Source organism: Dendrobates tinctorius, unplaced genomic scaffold, assembly GCF_039654945.1.
Source record: "Dendrobates tinctorius isolate UK_male_01 unplaced genomic scaffold, ASM3965494v1 ptg000129l, whole genome shotgun sequence".
Classification (NCBI taxonomy): domain Eukaryota; kingdom Metazoa; phylum Chordata; class Amphibia; order Anura; family Dendrobatidae; genus Dendrobates; species Dendrobates tinctorius.
Genome location: NW_027361797.1, coordinates 37,693,170 through 37,705,420, shown reverse-complemented (window position 1 = coordinate 37,705,420; position 12,251 = coordinate 37,693,170). Strand labels below are relative to the sequence as shown.

Sequence of the window (12,251 nt, the reverse complement as noted above, 5' to 3'; positions counted from 1 at the left end):
TTTGCAGCCGATCTCTTATTGATTTCTGACAGTTCGCTGCCAATAGAAAACAATTCTGCAAACATTACACATGACTCTTTATAGAATAGTTTTTCCCACTATGGTCACAATATTAAAGGAAATCTGTCAGCAGGTTTTTGCTATGATATCCGAGAGCAGCATAATGTAGAGATAGAGACCCTGATGCCAGTGATGTGTCATTTACTGGGCTGTTTGGTGCAGTTTGGAGAGAATCCCTGTTTTCTCTCCTGTAGATCTAGCAGTTCTCTGAATGCAGAGCTCTGTATAACCCCGCCCACACCCCTGATTGCCAGTTTTCTGTGTACACTATACATTGTCAGCAAATTGCCAATGAGTGGTGGGGGTGGGGTTACATAAATTAGCCTGTCTGATGTGCACATGAGACCTAGTCCTGCAGTTATAATCTCCTGCTAATAAAACACTGATCGTATGGAAACTACAATACACAGCCTAAAAAGTGACACCTCACTGGAATCAGGCTCTCTTGCTCTATATTATGCTGATGAAATAGCAAAAAGCTGCTGATTCAATCCCTTTAAAGAGAAACTGTCCGTTCATTAATGCTACCCAAACCGCAGGCAGAATGAATCAGAAAGTGGCTGTGCGACTGCAGTCAGGTATATCCTTCTCTGAAACAACTGGTGTTTTTAGAGAAAACATAGTATGTATATCAGTACAGGGATCATATCCGGAGACAAGAGTAGTCCGGTGCTGCCTCTGGTCGACTTTTCCCACCGCTGGTCCAGGTGATTGATTTGACAGGTCTCTCGCTACGTACACACATTAGAGACCTGTCAATCATCGCCAGCGGTGCTGGGAGAAGCCTGCCGGGAGCGTTGTGCTGGATTAGTCTGGTCTCCAGCTATGGTCCCCAACCTGACATTCATACTATACGTCACCTGGTTGTGGTCATGCAGCCGAGATCTGATTCCTTCTGCCAGACTTTTGGGCAGTATTAATCAGCTGACAGATTCACTTTAGGTGAATTTGTTGCTACCATCCTGAGGGAAGCTTGGGATAGTGACAGACCGGTTGATTTCAATGATCTGATGGTTTGTGTGTCTGTCCTGTACCTTGCAGTGTCGGTGCGTTAATATATCTAACTGATCACCGTCTTTCCCAGTATCCAAGGCCGCTCCGGTCCTCTACTAGGTTGCACTGCAATACAAAGATAGTTACCAGAATTAAGGAAAAAAATAGTTGAGAGCATTTGCTTAATGATCTATACCTGGCGTGAAGTCCTCTGTGTTCATAAGCAGCAGGGTATTCATGAGAGGTCTCCTCCTGCTCCCGACTAACTGCATTCACCCCATGCATACAAGTAAGGAAAAGGCTGTCAAGCAGTGGCAGGAGGGCAGGTCATTATCAACGTATGTTCATCCATAACTACAGACACAATAGTACACCAGCACCTCACTGGGGACAGTGGAAGAGTCAACGGAGGTTTCCAACTTATCTGAAAGGGGCTGCAGTCATTAAAGGGAGGGGAGACACATGAGGCATCACAGGGCATGCGCCATGGAGCCTCCACCACCCTGGAGACCTAGAGGATCACTCACCGTGCCTGATGGCCACTTACAAATCCACGCTTGCCAGAAAGAATCATAAAGGAGGTCACTAAAGTCTTAGAGACTTGAGCTGAGATCATCACGCACCTCTGTACCCACCTTTTATACTTGTGGCCCACATTTTTTTTCTGCTTATGAGCCCTTAGTCCTGCCCTGACCGTAGTCATGAACCGCATCAGTTCCATTCAAGAGGATTTTGCAAATCCGACACAGCACTAATTTGTGAGTAGCATTGTTTTAGGCCTCAGACGTCAGTAATATTTCTCATGCGGGAAAAAAACTGACTGATTTCTGTTAGGCCTCATTCAGACATCCGATTTTTTTGTATGAGAAAATCAGACTAATTATTAAGATCAGACTCTGATCAGGGTTTGATCAGGGCGTGATCACAATGTCATCCGATTTTCTCATGCGTGGGGCATTTTTTTTTTTTTTAAATCTCCACCTTTGCGTGAAAATCGGACTGCACTCAGATGTCATCCAATTGAGGACCGATTTTTTTCATGAACCTATTGACTCACACTTCCAATTTTGATCCAATGCTCAGATTTTTTCGCAAACCAGACGTGTGAATGGCCCCATAGACTAACACAGGCATGAGTGGTGTCCGTGAAAACCATGGATAACATTCATACGTGCAAATCGGACGCCTGAATGAAGCCTTAGATCGCTGGATTAGATTTACATTAGTGTATTAACTTCTACAATCACGTCTGAGGGGCACATAAAAACCCAAGAAGGGTCAAAGCTGGGTTGAAAGGTTATAACTAGTACCATTATCTGGTGGAGGTGTCAAGTCTCGGGTCATATATCGTCCGTTTGTCTCCTTAACTCGCAGCCGATGCTACTCCTACATCGCCTACCCTGCCTGCAGTGCTGTTCCTCATCCTTGTGAGGGGTCTCATGAATACCTGGTGAACAGTGTCCAAATGATGGGTCTATTGGACTCCAAAACTTAAGTTTGGTGACTCTGGCAAGGGCCACACTTGCCAGGGAGTGGGAGTGGTCAAGGAGTGGTCAAGAACTTGTTGAATGATATTGTTATTGGTCGAGATTTTCCTTAGTTTTGGAAAATGTGGGTAAAGCTGTAGCACCCAGCAGTCTGGTATGTCACCAGGAGTCGGCTATGCTAACAAGGGCACATGAGGTAAACGGTAAATGTCTATTCACTGTACTGGTTAGAAACGAGGATGAGGAAGCATCTCCTGAAGCCAAGGTCTCTGACCTGGAAGAGTCCCAGGACAACTTTGGGACGGCCCAGCTCGCAGATTTAACAGTAAAGAAAAGTACTATGGGTAATGTAAATCCTGTTCCCTAGAAGCTGATAGTTGGTTTCCGCAAGGAGTCAGGCATGATTATTTGTTCTGTCATGGGAACAAAGTGAAGGCACGGGTAAAAGAGGGCCTCCTCAAACCCCAGGAGGAAAAATCCAGGGGCATAATCGGTCGGCGCGAGTGAGACAATTTAGACCTGGGAATTGGTTACTTGGGTTCGAGCCCATAGGGAAGAACGGGTTTCTTAAACAGTGGCACAGGCTCTATAAGGTGGTAGAAAAGGTGGGAGAGGTAAACTATAGAGTACACTGACCAGGGAAAAGGAAGCCCTCTCCCATACATTATGGCAACCTGCTAAAACCCTGGAGGGATAGGGACCCAATAGAAACTCCTTACTTGTTAGCCTAGTTAGAAGCCAACATTTCGGATGTCAAAGTTTCAGGAAATTTGTCACCTTCCTAAAGACAATATGGACATAAAACATGAGTCTCCAACTAGAGTCAATTTAAAGCCCTGTAGAAATCCTGAGTCCCAACAGGAGGTAGTCTCAGAGGAGGCAATACAAAACCTCCCACGCTCCATCACAAAATCAATTTGGGTAAAGTAGCCACCTGTAGGTACTGGGTGATTGGCAGATGGTGCCCAGCCCTCGACTTTGGGCAAAAAGGGAGTGTATGTAGCAATGCCAGGTAGGCTAAAGTTAAATCTTAGCTCTGACTTCTTTGATTAGGGCACCTGCCTGGCCCTGCATATAAACAGGCTAGGTGTTCATTTGAGTCAGTCAGCTGGGGAATGCAGACCAGACTGGATGTGTCTTGAAGCTGAAAAGAGAGACAGGCAGAATCCCTCTCTGAAAAGAGTTTGCACAGTATCAGTAATTGCTATGGACAATAACTGTTTTGTTTGACCGAGCTGGGGCTATTTCAGCCGTGTATGAGTAGCCAGGGTCTGTTCTGCTTAATTAGCACCTGGACAAGACCGGGATTTATGTTTCTGAGTTTGTTTTGGTGCTGTGCAATCTGTGGAAAGCAATAAAAACTGCATGTGTTAGGATCAAAACTGCATTGCCTGTGTGAACGCTACCTAAACGCCTACCAAAGAACATGAAACCCTACAACACCTTAAAGATTCCACTGCAGCTGTTAACATGTTAAATGCCGCTGTCAAATGCTGACAGCGGCATTTAACATGCACGCGTAGGGAGCGCGTCATTACCTCCTTCCATCAGCGTCTGTGTCACATGACTGCGGGTCGCCGATGGGTTGGCATGACAACCAGGGGTCAGCAGGAGAGACCCCGTGGATGTCATTGCTGGATTGCTATGAGCGCCACCTGGTGGTCGGCGCTCATAGCAAGTGAGCATATCTGCTACATAGAGCAGGGTTGCAGCCTTGATGTATGTAACAGAGGCGATTGGACAACTGAAGCTTCAAGACTCTGAGGAGACTATTAAAGTAAGTAAAAAAAATATTTTTAAAAATATATATAAAAAAATAAATAAAAGTTCAAATCACCCCCCTTTTGCCCCATTCAAAATAAAACAATAAAAAAAAAGTCACACATATTAGGTATCGTCGCGTTCAGCATCAACCGATCTATCAATATATGAAAAGAATTAATCCAATTGGCAAACGGCGTAGCGTCAAAAAAAATCGAAACTCCAGAATAACGTTTTTTTGGTTGCTGCAACATTGCAATAAAATGCAATAACGGCGATCAAAAGAACGTATCTGCAATAAAATGGTAGCAATAAAAACAACAGATTGGCACGCAAAAAATAAGCCCTCACCCGGCCCCAGGTCATGAAAAATGAAGACGCCACGGGTCTTGGAAATTGGCAACTTTTTTTTTTTTTTTTTTTTTTCTTTACAAATTTTGGAATTTTTTTTCACCACTTAGATAAAAAGAACCTAGACATGTTTGGTGTCTATGAACTCGTAATGACCTGGAAAATCATAATGGCAGGTCAGTTTTAGCATTTAGTGAACCAAGCCAAAAAGACAAGCAAAAAACAAGTGTGGGATTGAACTTTTTTTGCAATTTCACCGCACTTGGAATTTCTTGCCCGTTTTCGAGTACACGACATGGTAAAAGCAATGGTGTTGTTCAAAAGTACAACTGGTCCCGCAAAAAAACAAGCCCTCCCTTGGCCATATAGACGGAAAAATACAAAAGTTATGGCTCTGAGAAGAAGGGGAGTGAAAAACAAAAACCGGAAAAAAAAGATCCGGGGGTTAAGGGGTTAAAGAAAATAATAAAAGTCCACAAAGCAAAAAGATATATATAAGAAAAAACACCCTTTAAAATATATTTTATTATATACGTGTAATCACACGACCATAATAACCTGGAGAATCAAGATTGTGAGCCCCAATGGGGACAGCGATGATGACGACGTCTGTAAAGCGCTGGGGAATTAATGACGCTATATAAGGGGCACAAAATAAATGAAATCAAAAGGTAATTCTGGTGTGAAACCTGAACAATAAAAAATAAAAGAAAATTGAACAACAGAACATTTTTTAATATATTTCCGTCACAAAAAAAATATATAAATATTTTTTATTTATTTATACATTAAGGTTTATGAACTCCAAAACTGTGCTAAAACAATAATAAAATACAATTTGTCCTAATGCAGCCATGGAAGAAAAACAAATATATATATAATGTGTGTGTATATATATATATATAGTTAATATATTTGCTCCCTAGTATCAACTTCTGTCCACTGTAACCAATCAGCGATCAGCTTACATGGTCTCAGCAGCACTGGGAAAAATGAAACATGCGTTCTGATTGGTTTGAGTCCGTTTCCTGACGGCAGTATACAGTGCACCCCGTGCTGCTCATATATAACAGAGCCAGACTCCTCTTACTAATTTACCTGCGTGGCTCTCGCCAGCACAGTCCACGAGGAATAAACCCACCAGTAATTACCGTGTAAATTTCCCGTACCGGCCAACTTCCTGCAGCAGAGATGTTAGCGCGTCTCCATAGCGACGGTGCGTTCCATCTGCTCGGTCAGGGCGGGGGAGGATGGAGAGTAGGTTCCAGTGAGCAGATTTGTTTCAGGGTGAAATAACAGGTTGATATAATTTTTTATAATAGTCTTGTATGTGATTTACACTCGGGAGCGCTTCTGAGGCGCCGGGAGAGAGGTTGGAGGGTAACGTGAGTTGGTACAGTCCGTTTCTAGGCAGAGACTACAGCTGAGGTGAATGGCGCCGACAGTAACCGCTCAGACGATGCGTGCTGCTGTGCGTGCGGCTTTTAGTGATAAGGGAGACACCAGAAACAAGTGATAAATGAAGTAAAAGAGTGACGAGCTGCTCCTACCTGAGTTCTGTCCACGTCCCTGACCTCCTCAGTACAAAACACCACCATAAATAATGCTCACATAAACAATGGCGGCAGATGGATAAAAAAAACCCACATAAATAAATATATATATTTTTTGTTGTTAATTTTGTTTGAGACAAGTTTTTTCCTGGTAATTTCTGAACTTGAAAAAAACACTCCATTCAATAATGAAGAGATCACTAGAGGTTTTTCAAGCAAGAAAAACTATTAAAGGGAATCTGTCGCCCTTTTTAGTGATATCATGTAAAGCTATCACCCCATTGTGCGTCCCATAAGGATTCTTTTAGGATTTTTTATTCCCCCTGACCCCGCACCTTTCATGCAAAAATACCTTTGTTATCTTGGTGAAGAGGTATGTAAATCGCCGCAGTCCGGTCTATGCCCCGGAAGTTTTCACATGCAGGACACACTTCCGGGGCATAGACCGCGCTGGAAAATACCGGCGCATGCGCAGGACCGATTATATGCTTCGCCCACAGTTGGGCAAAGCATACTGCGCAGGCGCTGGAGGCCTTTTTGAATGTGCGAGCGCGGAAAACAACGTTATCTGTGCTATTCACAGATGAAGATCACGCTCAGAAAGCCGAGGAGGGGGGGAAAGAAGCCGACTAAGCCACGCCCATCGGACTGATCCGCGGCGATTTGCATACCTCTTCACCACGATAACAAAGGTATTTTTGCATCAAAGGTGCGGGGTCGGGAGGAATAAAAAATCCTAAAAGAATCCTTATGGGACGCACAATGGGGTGATATCTTTACATGATATCACTAAAAAAGGGCGACAGATTCCCTTTAAAAGACGCTCTAGGAGGTGCATGGGCGCCTCATGAGCGGTCTCTTTGACTTGCAGTGCAAGGCCACGATCACACAGTCAGTATTTGGTCAGTATTTTACCTCAGTATTTGTAGCCAAAACCAGGAGTGGAACAATCAGAGGGAAATTATAATAGAGATACGTCACCACTTCTGTATTTATCACCCACTCCTGGGTTTTGCTTACAAATACTGAGGTAAAAAATTGACCAAGTACTGACCGTGTGAACGTGGCCTAAAGTTCAGAGCGTCTTTCTCGTGCTTTGTAATTTCTTTTAATCGCTTGGCGTTTATGGAAACCTGAAGTTAAAAAACGTGCTAAAAAAAAAAGATGAATGTACGAAGCGCAAGTTGTTTCCATGTAGAAATACGTTCATTCTTTTTCATGTGGTTTCCAGAGCTAGAGGTTTTTCAAACATAAATGCTAACAAAATGGTCCGAAGTAGGCTGATTTGAAGCAGTGCATCAGATCCAAAAACCACCCAAAGATGACAGGAGTGTTTTTGAGCATTTTGTCAGCTTTTTATTTTATTTATTTTTTTCAAATTCAAGTTTTTTCTATTTTTGTATTTAGAAAGTACAAGAAAATACAATACAAATAGTACAGGGGGTAAAATATAAATATATGCATCACTACAGTAGTGTCAGCGTTTTTGCTTGAAAATGCTTCCCCATTGTTGAATACAGTAAAAAAAAAAAAAAAAAAGTGTTCTGAACTCCAAAAACACAAAACAGAACTCACTCTTCCCTATCCTCATGTAAGGCTGATTAGATTCAAATCCAGTTTTAGCTCTCATTTCTGCTATGGGTCATATCCCCCCGAAACCTCCTAGAGCACACATGTCAAACTCTAGCCCTCAGGGTGATTATATTTGGAATGTGATGTTGAGTACTATGTGTGGCCCACTATACTGTATGGAGCACTGTGTGGGGCCATTATACTGTATGGAGAACTATGTGTGGCCCATGCAGGGCTGCCATCAGGGCATTACTGCCCTTACTGCTGTATGGGGCCTGGTGACCAGCAGTACAGAAGGGGGCCCGCAGGTCAGGGGCCCCGCTCCTGTGCTTCTAGTCATCGGGCCCCAAGTGCTGTGCGTCATCAGGTCCCAAGTGCTGTGTGCGCTGCGGTCGGGCCTGCGGCCCACACATAAGCACAGCCACCATAGCGGCCGACATCAGAGAGCTACACGACGTGGAAGAGCTGAAGGACCTGTGGTGACGTCACAGGCCTTCACCATTTATCAGCTCCGCCATCTGATCATATGACGATGACGTCACCACAGGTCCTTCAGCTCACAAAGCAGCAGCTGTCCTGGTTGTGTGCAGCTCGTGTTCTCTGGTATGATACCATCTTCGTCGCAGGAGCCAGGTAGGAAGAAAGTTTTTTTTTTTATTTTATTTTTGAAAGCGGCAATATGTTTCCCCGGCAGGATGGAGACACATAGAAAATGTGTCTCCATCCTGCCAGGGGAGAATGGAGACACGGGGCAGAATAGGAGACAAGGGGCAGATTGGACACACGGGGGACAGAATGGAGACAAGGGGCAGGATTGGAGACACGGGGGCAGGATTGGAGACACAGGGGCAGAATGGAGACATGGGGGCAGAATGGAGACACGGGGCAGGATGGGAGACAAGAGGCAGATAGGAGACACACGGGGCAGATTGGAGACACACAAGGGCAGAATGGAGACACACATGGGCAGAATGGAGACAAGTGGCAGATTGGAGACACACGGGCAGAATGGAGACAAACAGGGGCAGAATGGAGACAAACAGGGGCAGAATGGAGACACACGGGCAGAATGGAGACACACGGGCAGAATGGAGACACGGGGTCAGGATGGGATACAAGGGGCAGATTGGAGACACAGGGTAGAATGGAGACACAGGGGCAGAATGGAGACATGGGGCAGGAGGGGAAACAAGGGGCAGATTGGAGACACACAGGGGCAGAATGGAGACAAGCTGCAGATTGGAGACACACAGGGGCAGAATGGAGACACGGGGGCAGAATTGGAAACACGGGGCAGAATGGAGACACACAGGGGAAGATTGGAGACACGAGGGCAGAATGGAGACAAGCGGTAGATTGGGGACACACGAGCAGAATAGAGACAAACGGCATACTGGAGCAATGAGAAAATGGGAACGGTCTTGGGAGCGCAGGAAAGAGACTCAGACAAGAGATGGGGTTAAACCACAACGCGTTTCGACGGAGGATCCGTCTTCATCAGGTGGAAGTTCCCTGTGCCCATGATACTATATGGAGCACTATGTGGGGCCATTATACTGTATGGAGAACTATGTGGGGCCCATGATACTGTATGGAGCACTATGTGTGTCCCATTATAAGTGTATGGAGGACTATGTGGGGCCCATGATACTGTATGGAGCACTGTGTGGGGCCCATTATACTGTATGGAGAACTATGGCTATGGCATATAGGCTATTTTGCCATATGCTTTTTACATAACATTATATTATTAGGCTGTATGCCCACATTCAGAATTTTTCACAGTTTTTTAGCGTTTTTCCCCTGAAAAAATGCATACATTAAGCATCCCATTATTAGAATGCATTCCGCAATTTGTGCCCATGCTGCGTTTTTTTCCGCCAAAAAAACGCATCGCGGAAAAAAACGCATGTTCATTAATTTTGCTGAATATCTGCGGATTTGCCACTATGTTCATTGTATTAAGATGCTTTGGAAAAAAACGCAAAAAATACGCAAAAATACGCAATAAAAACGCTCAAAAAAGCAAAAAAAAGCGCAAAAAAAATGCGGATTTCCTGAAGAGTCCGGTTTTACTCAGAAAAATTCTGCTTACATGGACACATAGTCTTACAGTATGCCCCATTTGTGATTATATACTTTGGTCATGGGACAACCCCCTTAAGTTTGTTTCCATATGAAGAGTTTCGTCATTATATACTGCTCAAAAACATAAAGGGAACACATCCTAGTACATTGTGTTGTTTAAGTGTTCCCTTTATTTTTTTCAGCAGTATATTTGATAAGGAAAAACGTTCTCAATTATAGACTTTTTTTTTAATTCATATCATATTCATATCCCATGGTTTGCAGTATCACCTCTATGCCGATGACACGCAGATCTACCTATCTGGACCCGACCTCGCCTCCATACTGAATGAAATCCCACAATGTCTGTCTGCGATCTCAGCCTTATTCTCTGCTCGCTTTCTCAAACTGAACATGGATAAAACAGAATTCATCATCTTTCCCCCATCTCACTCAACCTATCCATCAATGTCAATAACGGCTGCTCTCTTTCCCCAGTCCCGTACGCTCGGTGCCTTGGGGTGATCCTCGACTCTGCGCTCTCTTTGAAGCCAAATATCCAAGCCCTCGCCTCCTCCTGCCGCCTCAAACTCAAAAATATTTCCCGGATCCGCTCATTCCTCAACCATGAAACCACAAAAACACTAGTGCATGCTCTTATCATCTCCCGCCTCGACTACTGTAACCTCCTACTCTCTGGCCTCCCCTCTAGCACTCTGGCTTCGCTCCAGTCCATCCTACACTCTGCTGCCCGACTAATCCACCTGTCTCCCCACTATTCCCCAGCCTCCCCCCTATGCCAGGCCCTTCACTGGCTTCCTATCACCCAGAGACTCCAATTCAAAACCCTAACCATGACATACAAAGCCATCCACAACCTGTCTCCTCCATACATCTGTGAGATGGTCTCTAGGTACCTACCCGCACGCAACCTTCGATCATCTCAAGATCTCCTTCTCTACTCCCCCCCCTTATCTCTTCTTCCCACAACCGCATACAAGACTTCTCCCGTGCTTCCCCCATACTCTGGAACTCCCTGCCGCAGCACATCGGACTCTCACCATCAACGGAAACCTTCAAAAAGAACCTGAAGACTCACCTGTTCCGACAAGCCTGCAGCCTGCAATGATCCTCGGGCTACTGAACCACCGCACGACCTGCTCTACCCTCTCCTACTGTAACCTCACCCATCCCTGTAGACTGTGAGCCCTCGCGGGCAGGGTCCCCTCTCCTTATGTACTTGTGTGTCCCTTGTCTTACACATGTTTACTATACTTGTCTATATTTCCCCTTTTCACATATAAAGCGCCATGGAATAAATGGCGCTATATAAATGCATAATAATAATAATAATAATAATAATAATAATAATAATAATATCAAGGTCGGCATGCTACTTTGTCCAAATTTTTAATTTTGACCCTCTGTGTATTTGAGTTTGACACCCCTGTCCTAGAGAAACAATGCAGCCATCATCTTACCATGCATTGTACACATACCACACATGGGTATGATATATCCCTAATTTGGGGAACTGTTGCATTCTTGTGGGTTGCTAGCTACCAACACTTTTGCAATATCACCCACAAATGTGACTGATCATGGATATAATCATGGATTCTGTAAAGCTAAAATTATAATAAAAAAAATAAAATATTGTTTACCCTTGTGCCTTGTCCGGTTTGTGGAGTACAGATAGAATGGCTGCACATGGTGAAAGCATCAATGCCCCAATGTCTAACACCTATGTGCTAGTGGAGTCATACAGGTCACATTTGCTGGCCCAGACGGTTACCCAGCATTGACAACTATTCTGTGTACATACTCCATGTCTTCTGTTCATCAGATAACCCGCTTCAATTACCTGTTCACAGGCAGGCAGTGATCCAGGGCCCCCAGTCTTTAATCTGTACATCTCCTCCTATGACAAAGAGCATGTGATGGTAATGTTCAAATCACGCTCATCACTACGTTCAGGGCGAACCCCCGCAAAATGGGATTCGGGCGTATGCGCAGATGGGTCATTGACTATAATGATGCAGACGGAGTCACAGTGTGCCATGTAGCTGCCCATCTCAACAAGGCATATATGGACTAAAATGATGGCGCTGTCGACGCTGATGTGTTTTGCGTGTGGTTGGCTCTAAGCCCCGATGTAGCCACTGGGAAACAATATGTGAATATCGCTGAAGAAATCTAACATGAGCATTGATCGGTTGCTATTTTTTTTTACCCAGTTTTGATAAATAATTCCCAATGACTTTATTCTGTAAACATTGTGTTCCTGGCAACTGACTTTTACTAGTGCTCCTTCCTTGATAAAGAAAAAAAGAATACAGAAAACACAATACTAGCGTTATTCTTCCAGAACACAAGCAATGTGCTGTCAGCCTGTGGAAAATAAATG

General features: G+C 44.3%; 1 protein-coding gene across 1 annotated transcript in view; it reads right to left on the bottom strand.

The window, feature by feature from the left end:
• The window catches only part of VWA3A (von Willebrand factor A domain containing 3A), an 88,299-nt gene extending 82,447 nt beyond the window's left edge, over positions 1 to 5,852 (bottom strand). Inside the window, exons 1-2 of the mRNA XM_073542976.1 lie at positions 5,804 to 5,852; positions 1,095 to 1,179 (exon numbers count right to left, since the gene is read on the bottom strand). The gene's annotated coding sequence lies outside the window, so the exon portion shown is untranslated. The remainder of the gene's footprint in view (positions 1 to 1,094; positions 1,180 to 5,803) is intronic.
• Between the last annotated feature and the right edge of the window lie 6,399 nt (positions 5,853 to 12,251).